Here is a 12,590-nt window from a genome sequence, read left to right as displayed (position 1 = left end):
ACCCTATTACAACTAGAGCAAGCAACCTAGAGTTTGAACCAAACACATATTCTGGATTTACTTGAACAGTTCATACATCTTTTCTACTTCTATAATTTTTTAGCAATATTGTTGGAATTCGATTAATAACAAAATTGACTTACAGTGTAAAGTTTCAAATCAATTGTTTACATGACCTTGTCGATCCGATTTTCTTTTCAATAGCTATATTACCTAAATTGGATAAGTCATTTGGGTCAACTTTCTTTGGCTTAGAATATGGAACATAATGTCATATGTTTCAATCTATTTCGGAGTAGATATTTGCATTGCAACTACATAACTTGCAATAAAAGGCACCTTTTCATACTACCTTTGGTCTTGTAGTCTAGGGTTGGTGGTTATTGAGTTTCTCTTTTTCAACCTTGGTTGTAGGGAACTGCTCCTTTCAATGGTGGTCTGTGTTACAGAGGTGGCTTTTTGTGGTGGTATGAGCGATGGTGTTTCATTTGGAGCTGGTTGGGCCAATTGGGCCTCGTTTGGGGTGTGCTAGGGGCTTTGGAGTTGGTTGGGCTAGTAAACCACCTTAGTTTGGTTTTTTAGCACCCTCACATTGTGGTTTATAGTGCTCTAAATTGTATTTGTCGTCTCTCCAGGTCTGTTCGGGTTTTTTCGTTCTACGTTTTTTTAAGTTGAAGCATTACAATTATTATGAATTCTGAATTCACAAATTTTATTATACGAATCCAGGGTTTGTACTTTCTTTTTTGTGACTTATATTGCCAATTTAGGATTTGGGGTTTAAGAAACACAGCCACCACCTTTCTTGACATTGGTTCTCCGAAATGATAGTCTCCCCTGCCCTCATGTAATGTAAGAGGGTTTGGTGGTCTGGGGTTTAATTTCTTCCCCAGTTTTTGGTTATCACATGTTCCTATTTTTGTCTGATTTTGGAGATCTTGCTCTGTTTCTTTCCTTCTGTTTTAATGTTTCTGTCTTTGGGCTTTTCTGGCCGTGTCCCTAATGAAATATGTATTTCGAAAAAGACTTCTTTCGCTAATTAATATGCATGGTTATTTAGGTAGTGGCTGTTTTATGTTGTACCCAATATGATGAACTATTATGTATAACTTCACTTGTATAATGAAATAAAAGTTAGTCTTTCGCTAAAAAAATGATTGAATAAATATATTTTTGTTTATTTGGTGAAGTGACATGGTTCATAAACTCTCGCAAGCGTACGGATCGTGTCAAGTATGGGAAATATTTGGACCTTAGTTTATCGCACCTCGGGGATTAGGTGTTGGACCTAACCGAGGTAATTGACTCTAGGACAACTCGAATGCATACAATAAAATATAAAATTATATAAAAAAAATAAACAATCAAGGCACCAAGCCTTGGCAATGCTCGGCTTAGTTCACACCAAGCCCATTCAAAGTCACTAACTTGTAGCCTCAAGATGGATATACATAAATGATTCGATGAATTCAATGGTTGAGAGTTGATTTGAACTGAACAAAAAAGTAATAAAATGTAAAGTGATTATTAAAAATGCAAAGAAACTAAAGAAAGTGTAAACAATATAAATGAGAATGTCGGGTGCTAGGGAGGTTCCTTCACCCAAATTTCATGTGTCGGAAGCTAATTTAGTGTATATACAAATTTCCTACTTTGGCGGTAGTCGTATCCAAGGCGGTTCAAGGCTCAAGGACCGAAATTCCCTCCATTGTATTCCTACTCAGGTCCAAATGTCGTAGGAACTCACTTGATATGAATTAGAGCCGGTTCAAGCATCACTATCTCACATCAAGAGGCCTAGAGATAGAGGAATTAGACTACTAAGTGATCCATCCGCGCAAGCACGCAACGGAGCTAAATCACCATGCTTATAACCCCTCGAATACGAAATTGAGAGTTTCTAGCTTAGGAATTAGAAACTCCATCCTAGACATGCTCAAAATACACACCTTAGAGTTGAAGAGACTCCTAGACATGCATTTTAACCCAACAAAAATTGATATAAACATCCATTATATGAAAACTGCATCATTACATTAAATTAAACATATTTTACACAAGATTTGGACTAGGGCACACAACTCTAGCCCCCAACAATAAAACTATTCACTACCCATCATTAAACTAACATCAATATACATAACTTAAAGAGGAAAAGGTGAAAAGAAGTAGAGAGTAACAAGAACAAACCACAAATTGCTATAGAGCAGTTATGGCTAGCATTGATTTATGGCTCCCCATTGTTATCTAAATTTAATAGTGATGAAGCTCTTGATGTTTTTATTATTATTATTATTATTTATTTATTTATTTTATTTTACTTTTTTACTTTTTTTTAGAATGAAAGCTCTTGACGTTTAGGCTTCCCCTTTGAATTTGTAGAATTGATGAAGCTTTGTGGTGGAGAAGTGAGGAAAAGACAAACAAAAATAAACGGAAGAATGGTGGTAGAGAGGTCTCTCCCTTTTTTTAAAGGGATAACTACAAAGGACTACCAGACCACCTTTCATTTTACACAAAACTCCACAACCTTTCCCCTTATACAATAAAGGACACATCCTATTCCATCCTATTCCTTTTTACCCTTTCACAATTTTTTACAGTAACAGCCAATATTTCTTGCTAAAAAAGTCTTCACACAGTATCAGTCTAAGGACTAGCCTTCAAGATGCCACAACTTCGCCTAACGACTTCCTGTCTAAGCGGCTACTAACAGGGCGGAATCACTGCTGTCTTAGGATGATAAAGGATTCAGGTTTTTAAACAAAAACATAACAACTGCTACTGCTACAAACTGCTACTGCTACTTTCGAATGCAGAAACAAAATATTTTTGTGACAGAGTAATGGGCACTGACTGAATTTATTTATTCAAACATAAATACAGATACAGAACCCAGAGCCTCATTCTTGGGCAAACAGCTAAAAGCTGTTTAGCTACTCATAACTGATTACAAATACTTACTTGGAATAAGATGCACACTGCATCCAAAGACTTATAGAAAACCTGCTACTGCTACTATTATGGCTTTCTTATTTCTTGAGAGAATATGATTCTTCTCAATTTTTCGAATCTAAAACTGATCAGGAATTTTTTTTTTTTTTGCCTTATAATGAAACTTAAAGCTCCTTATATAGGGAGCAGACTCCAAACTAGAATTCAAAACAACTCTATCTACAGAACGACTCCGTGAACTCCTGCTTTCCTGAGTGCTCTTGCTGGTGGAGGTCGGACGGGGAAAAGCAGATTCATCGAGGTGAAATGTTTCTCACCTTTCTTTTCTGAAAAGCAAAAGTAGCTTTTGGAAAAAGTCCAAAAGTACTTTCGGTGCTTTCTACACCTGCTGCTTCACATGTTCTCGTCTGTTTCTGAATTGTGACCAAGGACAAACGAGTTGTTGTCTGCCTGGGCCATACGAGCAGTTGTTGCATTGTCTTCGACATCTGTATCAACATACATCTTATAGTGGTTGTCTGTTTCAGCCTTTCAATCCACTGTAAGCATGCCAGTGTCGAGTCTATCTCTTTTCTTGTGAGAGATAGGAAAAGGTCACTGCTGACTACGTCAAGATGATCGTAAGCAGTGATAATTGTTTTTTCTCCTGCTGCCAGGAAAGTGTTCTTGGTATCTTCAGAGATGATCTTCTTGATATATTCTAGAGACATGGCTTTCATCCATGGAATACTTGAGTTTGGCTGGCGATTGTATCCAACACAGGCAGGCTGAAGATATTTCCTTTGAATTATTCTCACATAATGATATGGAGAAATATACTCAACCTCACCATTTGCCTTCTGGATCCATTCTGGAGGAGTCGATCTGAACTTTAGACGAAGCATGCAGTCATTTTTTCTAATATTTTTAACTGTGTTGACAATGATAGGGGCCAAGCCCTTGAGATCATCATTTGTTTTGGTCCGTAGATTATGGACAAAACCATTTTCAACAAGCCAAAGCTTGTGTTCTTGAGGATGTTCACTCTGAACATTGACTAAGTATCTTCCAACATATGGTCCTGCAATAATAAAGAGGGTTGGAGGAATACGATCCTCAGAATTATAACTTCCGATTAGACTATGGAATTCATGCCAGTCTGATTCTTTGAGTGCTATGATAGGGACTCTAGCACTTTCTGGATCTTCTAGGAAATGAATTTTTTCTTTTCGAACAACACTCTGCTGTATTTCTTCAAACTGTGGTCTAGGATTTTCAGAGTTCTTCAGCTAGTGCAAAGAGAGCTGGGAATATCAGACCACTGCTTCTTTCTTGCAAGGTAAATAAAAGGTTATCCAGGATTGCCTTCTGGTGGTAAGCTAGTCTCCTGCCAGTTCTGAATACAGGAGCATCAAAGGTTCTTAATTCATAATTAAAAACATTTATAACTCCAGTTGGAGTTGGTATGCTTTTTGGCAAAGCAGCAGCCGTCAACGGTCTTGATGAGCCTTTACCGTCTACCATCTGAGACCGGCTAGCCAATCCTTTACCCTGGGATTGATCAGTTGTGGCTAGTACTTTTGGACCTAGCAAGAATCTTTTGAGGATTTTTTCTTTAGGATCCTCAGTAGGTTCATGTTCTTTCCCAGGTCTTCTGTTTCTGGGATTACGATCTTCGTCATCATCTTTTCGGCTGAACATCGCCAGTTCTCTGGTTAAGGCGTCTGGAAGATAGTTCTTGTTTCCTGCAATTAATTCAACATTATAATCATATTGGTTAAGAAATAATTACCAATTTGCTAGTCTTCCTCTATCAGCAGCTTTATCAAGTTTAAAATTTTTGAAATTTTTACTTGAGCACAATCAGTGCGGACAGTAAAGGATTTTCCAAGAAAAGCTGGAGAATTTAAAATTGTTTTCTTAACAGCCAAAATTTATTTTTCCCCTGTGGGATAATTCAGTTCTGCAGGGCTGAACTTGCCACTACAAAATTTTCAGATCTTTTCAATGTTAGTTCCAGGCGCTTTTGCCAGAACCACACCAGACCAATAATTATCACTCGCATCTGTTTGGAAGATAATCTCATCATTTTCCTTTGGTTGTTGTAGAGGAGGGAGGTTTTTTGCAGAGATTTTTTATCTGCTTTACAATTTTTTCATCATCTTCTGTGAAGTTCCATTTTCTTTTGGAACTTGTCTTAGTAGATAACATTGCTGTTAACCCTGAGATTTTGGGAATGAAATCTCTCCCATAATTTATGACACCAAGGAATCTCTCTAGACTCTTAGCATCAGGAATTCTATCTGGGAATTTCCAGATCTTTTCAAGGATGTGCGGTTGGAGTTTTATCACTCCATCCTTGATATTTATTCCTAGGAAATCAAATTCATCGAGAATAAAGAAGATTTTCTTTTCTCCTAGGATAATTCCATGCTGAACTATCAGCTTTACAACCTCATGGAGGTGTTTCATGTGTTCTTCTCTGTTCTTGGAGAAGACGAGGATGTCATCAATGTAGACGACGCAGAACTCCGCAACATGTTTGAAGATGTTGTCCATCTTTCTCTGGAAGATTGAGGGATCTTGCTTTAGACCAAAAGGCATTACTAACCATTCGTAATGTCCTTGTGGTGTTCCAAATGCAGTGAGAGGCACACTCTCAGGATGCATCTTGACTTGCCAAAAACCCAACTTTACATCGAATTTCGAAAAGACTTTAACTCCTCTGAGCTGGTTGATCAAGACTCTTACTTGAGCAATTTGATAACCGTCTTTGACAGTCTTCTTGTTGACGTCTCTATAGTCAATTACCATTCTAGCTTTTCCTCTGAGGTTTTCTGCATGATTTCTCAAGTAGAATGCTGGAGCATGATGAGGACTAGTGGAAGGTTAAATTAATCTCTTGTTCAGGAGATCTTCAATATCTTTTCTGAATTCCTTTTGATCTTCCTCTTTGTATTAAGGAATGGCTTTAACATGACAGATAGCTTTCATATCATGTAATCTTAAATCACAGACCACTGGGTCTTTTTCCCAAAACTTCTGAGGGTCTACATCGATGTTCTGCTCGAGTAGTTTCTTGATTTTCTCAAGAGTGGAAATTGTCTGAGACTCAAGCTTATTCCGAAAGTGCTTGACGTTATGCTCATGGACGAAACTAGCTTCTTCTTCTTCACTAATTTCTTCTTCTTCTTCTTCAGAAGATTCTTCAACAAGTAATTCTTCTTGTTGTTTGATTTGGAGTATGGGTTCAAATTTGGGTTTGTAGGGGTAAGATCACCACTATTCTGTTGTGATCTCTGATATTGTGTAGTAAATTTTGGTCCTACTACACTTTTGGCTTGAGTAAGCCTATCTGCCCAGAACACCCGTTCTCCTTTTCTGAAGCCTATCGCTTCTTCATCCTGAATAAATCTCTGTTGGAGAATAAAATCATTTCCCAACAAGAAATCTGAGCCTTGGCCTTCAGATTGCCAGACATTGTGGATGATAAATGTTCCTCCACCAATGGTGATATGAACATTTTTTGCTACTTTATTCATCGTAAGATGGCTCCCATCAAACGTTACGCTAGTAGCTGTTCTTTTCTTATCTTCTTTCCAGAGTTCTTCTGGAATTGCAAATCTCTTTGCAACAGTAAATCCTGATCCATTATCTTCAAATGCATGTAGATGATATTTTTTATGAACAAGGAATTTGAGTCCAATCTCTATATAGTTGCTGTATCTACTAGTAGAGACGACTTTCGACTGTTGTAGCTCATTTTCTTGAGCTTGTTCCTGAAGTATGAATGGTTTACATTCTTCTAGAACATTTTCTGGTATTTCAACCAGTTCAATAGTTGCATAGAGTTTTTCTTCCTCGATTTGTTCAATAACTGTATCATCGAGTTTTTCTTCCTCGATTTTTTCTTCTTTTTTTGAAGAGGATGGTTCCATAATTTCTTGGAACTGAGTTTCTAATTCTTTCTCTTTTTTCTCAGAGAAATATTCTTCATATTCTTGTTCAACCAATTGGTTGTCAAGGCCATTCTTGGTTTTTCTTCTTGCTTCAGCTATGAAGCATTCTCTGTGATAAGTCATTTTCGACCTTTCACAGAACATAGGAAGTCCATTCTTTTCGTGACATAAGCAGTAGTCACAAATGAACGTACCAGGGTTCACCTGATAAGAAGACGTTATTGCTTCCGTCTTACTTTCTTCCCAGTTTTTGACCTGTAGAACATTCATCTGTCTCGATTCCAAATACTCTACTTCAGAATCTATTTCAGAATCAGATGATTCTTCTTCTTCAGACCAGGCAGAGTATACTGACCTGTCATCATTTTCATCATCAGAATAGGCTATTTCGTAGCCCTTCATGTTTGCTGTTTCTACTATAGACTCATATTCTTCAAATAGAGTTTTAGTAGATCTTTTACCCTTTTCCGGGCATTCATTGGCATAGTGCCCTTTAGTTTTACATAACCAACATCTGCAAGCTTTCTTGCCTGGTTGAGTATTCTGATGGGTGACTCTAGTATTCTTCTTTTTCTTGAAGAATTTCTTTTTAGGATCTTCATCCTGTTGTTTCTTGTAATTGGAACTCTTCTTGAATTCCTAATCTTTTTTCTTATTACTCTTTTTGAATTTTTTCAAGTAATATATATATATTTTTTTTTTTCTGTGAAACTTGGATTCATGACATCCCCAGTTGGTTGGCATATCCAGTATTCCGTAACAAAAATTTTCAACTCCTTTGAGTTGTTTCTTGTCCATCTTAGCTCTAAGATTGGCTTCACATTGTTCTTTTAATAATTGCCTAATTCTATCGGCAATTCCTCCAACTGAAAATCGTTCAATTGGTTTTTCTACTATGCTTTCTCACACAGCTGTTCTCCATGGTTGATACGCCCAAAATAGACGCTCAACTTAACCCTGCAAAAGATGTAGTCGTTAGCAATATAGAGTAAGCAGGGATCGTTCAAGCCGGGGATTGAGGGTAACTTTATAATTCACAAAAAAGAAAACAAAACTAAACTAACTAGTGTACAAAACAAATAACAATATTAAACTAATGAAAACGTCAAATAGTAGAAAAAGAGAAAAAGATGGCAGGAAAAGAAGGGGATAGAAAGGTGGTCTGCAATCCTAAACAAGAACAATATTTTGGGGTTTTTTGGTTTTTAACGAAAATAAAAGATAATATAAAAGAAAAACGATTTTTATTTTAGGTTTTGAGAAAATAAGATGGAGAACATGTTAGAGACTTGGAAATCCACCACCAATTACTTTCGAACAATGTTAAGTTAACCTAGTTTCAATTACTAAGGTGTGAACAGAAATCAACCAAGAAACAAGTCGGAGCAGATCATGTCCCTTATTAATGTTTCCCTAATTACTTAGTCTACGTGAACGCACAATAGCTAAGCCTATCAAACATGCAATCAAGGTATAGAACGCTATCCTATCAACAACACATATAGTGTCAACACATTTGAAGCATTAAGATCTCATGGAAACGATTGATTATAGAGTTGCAGTCTAGTGTGGAACGCCTACCTAGCATGCTCTTCTAGTTGTTTAAAACATCAACTTTTGTTCAAAGCCTTGCATACTTGTGGATTAGAAAACAAGACGATTAGGTGAATTATTTTCTAAACCTAGCTCCAATTACACGGATAAATCCTATGTCGGCCACCATAAAACAAACACATGTAAAAGTTTTCAATCAAGCAGAAATAAACAACCAACTCACACCAAAGATCAAGAAACTAAATTTAAACAAACATATGTTCTACATAATTGGGGCTTCAAACCTCGCCCCTAACAAAAGTTAACTAGCCACACATCGTCTTAAATTCAATAATTAAAGACATAAGTATTAGATTACAAGATGATAAAAACCGTAAAGAGCAGAGTATGAGAGCCACGAATTCACTTTTAGGCAGCCTTAGATGCAGGCAATCCTTCAAGATGGGGCACGGCAGGAGCTTGATGGAAGTGGATGGTGAATTGCACGGTTTTCCTTCTTGAAGACTTGGGAATTTTTGAGACTTTGTGTGCTAGGGTTTGGGAGCAGAAGATGGCGCTGTAGGATTGTGTTCTTCAACGTGTTCAGAGCCTCTATATATATAGAATACACAGCCCAAGTTTCCTTTTCCAATTCCGCTTTGAAAGCCTCTCCTAGTTGCTTGAGGATTACTCTACTTGGTGCATAATTAAATGATTTTCAAGCCTTAATAATCTTCCCAAAATCTTGAGGAACCATTCTAGGACTCTCCTTCATATTTGCAGCAGCAATAACCTCCCAAAAATGCCCTGGAAATCCGTCCAAAGAAGAATTCTGCAAAACCGTCCTGTTTTGACTAGGATTCAATTTCTGACTCTGAAGCTTCCTTCTTGGACAAGGAACGACTTCGTCTTGACAAGTTTCTGGATGGTTCTTGACTCCCACGTGCTCTATGACATCATATCATCTATAATGATCAATAACCTTCTGGAAAAACTCCAAGAAAATCGCCGGAAAAGATCTCCCAAAAAGCTTCGTGAAAAGCTGACAGTTTCTGCCTTATCGGGAAGCATACTTCGACTTTGATTTCCTACTGCCTTGTTGACCCTTCTGACCAGTTCTTTGACTGTAGTTGAAGTATAACATCATGTCTTCAAGGATCGCTGGCCCTTTCTTCAAATTTGCATATGGAATGATGCAAGAATTGCTCCTCAAAACCGTTCCCAGAAAGCTGATTCTGAAACTGCAGTTTTCTGCTTTGCAGCAACTGTTTTGCACAACGATTTCCGTGGGTTTCCTTTGTAATTTCTGGCCAAATGGTTGATCAAAATTGGTCCTCTGCATCAGTACTTCATGATCCATGGCTTCGTTGCTCCCTTTCAGCTCTTATTTCTCTTGAATCACTCCACGAACTACCTAAAAAGAAAACAAAGTTAAAACTGACTTTTTAAAGGAAATAGCTAAGAAAAGTGTAAGGGATTTCACACGTTATTCGTCGCATTTATGCTCCTATCAATGGTTCAGGGAGTTTCCTGTGCAACAAGTTGACTAGATCAGTATTTTCTAGTTCACCAATTGTACAGTAATATTCTTGAAATTCATTCAAGTATTCTTCAAAATATCTCATGTCACAAATTTTGAGAGCATAGATATTTGATTTGGCCGTTTCTTTAGCTTTCTCACTCATATTTGAAAGATTTCCACAGAACTGATCGTACAGGGGTACGACAAAATCATAAGGAGATTTTGAATTTTTTTATCTCTTCAAGCCAGTCTTTCCCTCTGGCAGTCTCTTTGAAAGAGAAATAATATTTTTTTGCTACTCCGGTGAGAGTAGTTTCATAGTACACCTTCTGAAGATCTGGTGCTTCAAATTTTCCAAGGGTTAGAGCAGAAGCAATCATCAGGCTATCAACCCATTGGTCAAGAGTTTTTCTCTTGTCTAGAGCTTTGTCTAGATTTAGCCAAATTCCATGGGTGGAAATTGGTATTCTGGGTATATTGTCCTCTGGGACAAATCTTTGAGAATTTCTTTCTCCATTTTTGCCCGTAGGGGCTTTCTAAAAAGGAAGTTTTACTTTTCCTTTTTCTCTTGTGATGACTGTTTTGGAATTGGAGTTTTCTCCTTCTTCCATTTCAATATCCTGATAGGGAAAGAGTTTTCTTTGCTTTCCTGATTTGAACCTTTTCATTTCTTCGATTAGTTTTTCTAATCGTTCAGGATTTTCGCAGCTTTCTGCTTCATCATAGAGATCATAGAGCTTTTGTGCTCTAAGCATATTTACTGGTTTGTTCAGATCAGTTTCTAAATCTTCTTCAGTGATGGACTCTGATGGTTCTTCAGAGTATTTGGTACCACTAACACTAGCCTCCCTAGTGCTGTAACTTCTTCTGAGAAGATTGTTGCTTATCCTGATATTTTCAGGACAGACGTCACTTTTTCTGTGATCGTCAAATTTTAGACTGATATCTCCAGTCTTTCTGCTTTCATATATTGCCGCTTTGACATTTTTTGCTGGTTTTTTCGGACCAGATAATTTCCATTCGATAGGAAAAGTTATTTCATTCCAAGTAACCTTGTGGATCTGCTGTGAATGATTCTTCTGGCTGGTGAGGAAACCAGTGGTAAGACCTGGGATATTTGATATCCTGGTTTTAGGCTCTACCGTGGATATTTGATATACTTTCCCCTTTTATAGATTTGCTTGAAATCTAATTTTGGAATTGAGGCGTTTTTTACCTCCTGTTCAATTTCGTTGAATTCGAATTCTTCAACATTGAGGAGTTGTACTCCTTTCTTTTTTGGGAAGATGCTCATCATTTTGACATCTCTTTTTTCTTTCGGGTCTTCATACCGAATACTAGTTTGACTAGTAGATGGTCCAAGAAAAATCATGTTTGGAACATGATTCTTCTCAGGTTTTTCTAGTGGTTTAAATCCATTAGCCTTCTTTGATTTTATTGTAGGCACTTTCTTGTCCTTCAGTATATTCTTCATAGAATCCAGTGTTTTTTGTTGTTCATTGATTTTTTACTAACACTTGTTAGCTTTTCTTCTTCCGTTTTTGGAAGTTCCTTGATATAATCTATTTTATTTTCCAATTTTTCTAATTGGTAGATTATAGCAGGTATTTTTTCTAGATGATCATAACATCTAGTTAATTCCTTCAGTAGGATCTGATGTTTCTCATCAGAGGATTTCAGTAGAGAATTCAACTTCTCTAATAATAAATCTGACATTGTCCCCATTGGGGATTCCCCTTTTGAGCTATTTTATAAGCTCTGATACCAGTGAATTGCGGATCTAACCAATGCTCAAATAATCAAGAGGTTTTTGTTCCTCTTCCAGAACATATAAGAGATTGTCTATAGGGTTTAGGGCCTATAGATGAGTACCACGGGATTGTCTATACCTTGGTACTCATAAAAAAAAAAAAAAAAGATTGTCTATACCTTGTTCAACTCTATAGATGCTTGCTTGAATTCTATAGATAGTCTCCCAGTAATTGGGAGTATTTCTGTTGAGAGTATCTCTAAAGAGTTTTAACTTTTTGAACTTTTCTCTCTCTATTTTTAATTCTTTGGTGGTATTTCTACATATAGCAAGTAATTCAAGTCTGTCGACAATCGGTATTATGAATAGTAAAAATAACTGTTTACCTTCGAGGGTAGAGGATGAGTTTATACCTGCAATATGTTTTAGACAAACAAATTCAATAGTATGGGCCCACTACGCTCCGTCATTTTATTTTTACTGAAGGAAGAGATAAATGCTAAAGGAAAGTAAAAGACTCACTAAAGACAAAGTGTCCTTAAGTGTAAATTTTTGTCCTTAAATGTGTAAAACTAAATATTGAGGAGTTATTTGTGTTTTGAAATGTTAGTGAGGGGGTATATGTAGTTTGCTATTTTTTAAATTGTGGTCGGTGTCTGTTGGAAGAGATAGAGAAGAGATAAGGTGATGGGAAACGTGTCAGCACCTGATTGGTGCCAAAGAAACAGAGAAATGGTCTGGCGTGCAAGAGTAGCAAGGTAATGGATTTCCATGTGTCATCACTTAATTGGTTAATTTAATTAAACATAATGTTTAATTGCTGCACATCTCACGTGATGATGGCACTGATGTTACACTTCAATGATTAATTAATCAATATCCAATGAAATCA

Source organism: Rosa chinensis, chromosome 5, assembly GCF_002994745.2.
Source record: "Rosa chinensis cultivar Old Blush chromosome 5, RchiOBHm-V2, whole genome shotgun sequence".
NCBI lineage: Eukaryota > Viridiplantae > Streptophyta > Magnoliopsida > Rosales > Rosaceae > Rosa > Rosa chinensis.
This window is presented reverse-complemented; position numbering follows the sequence as displayed.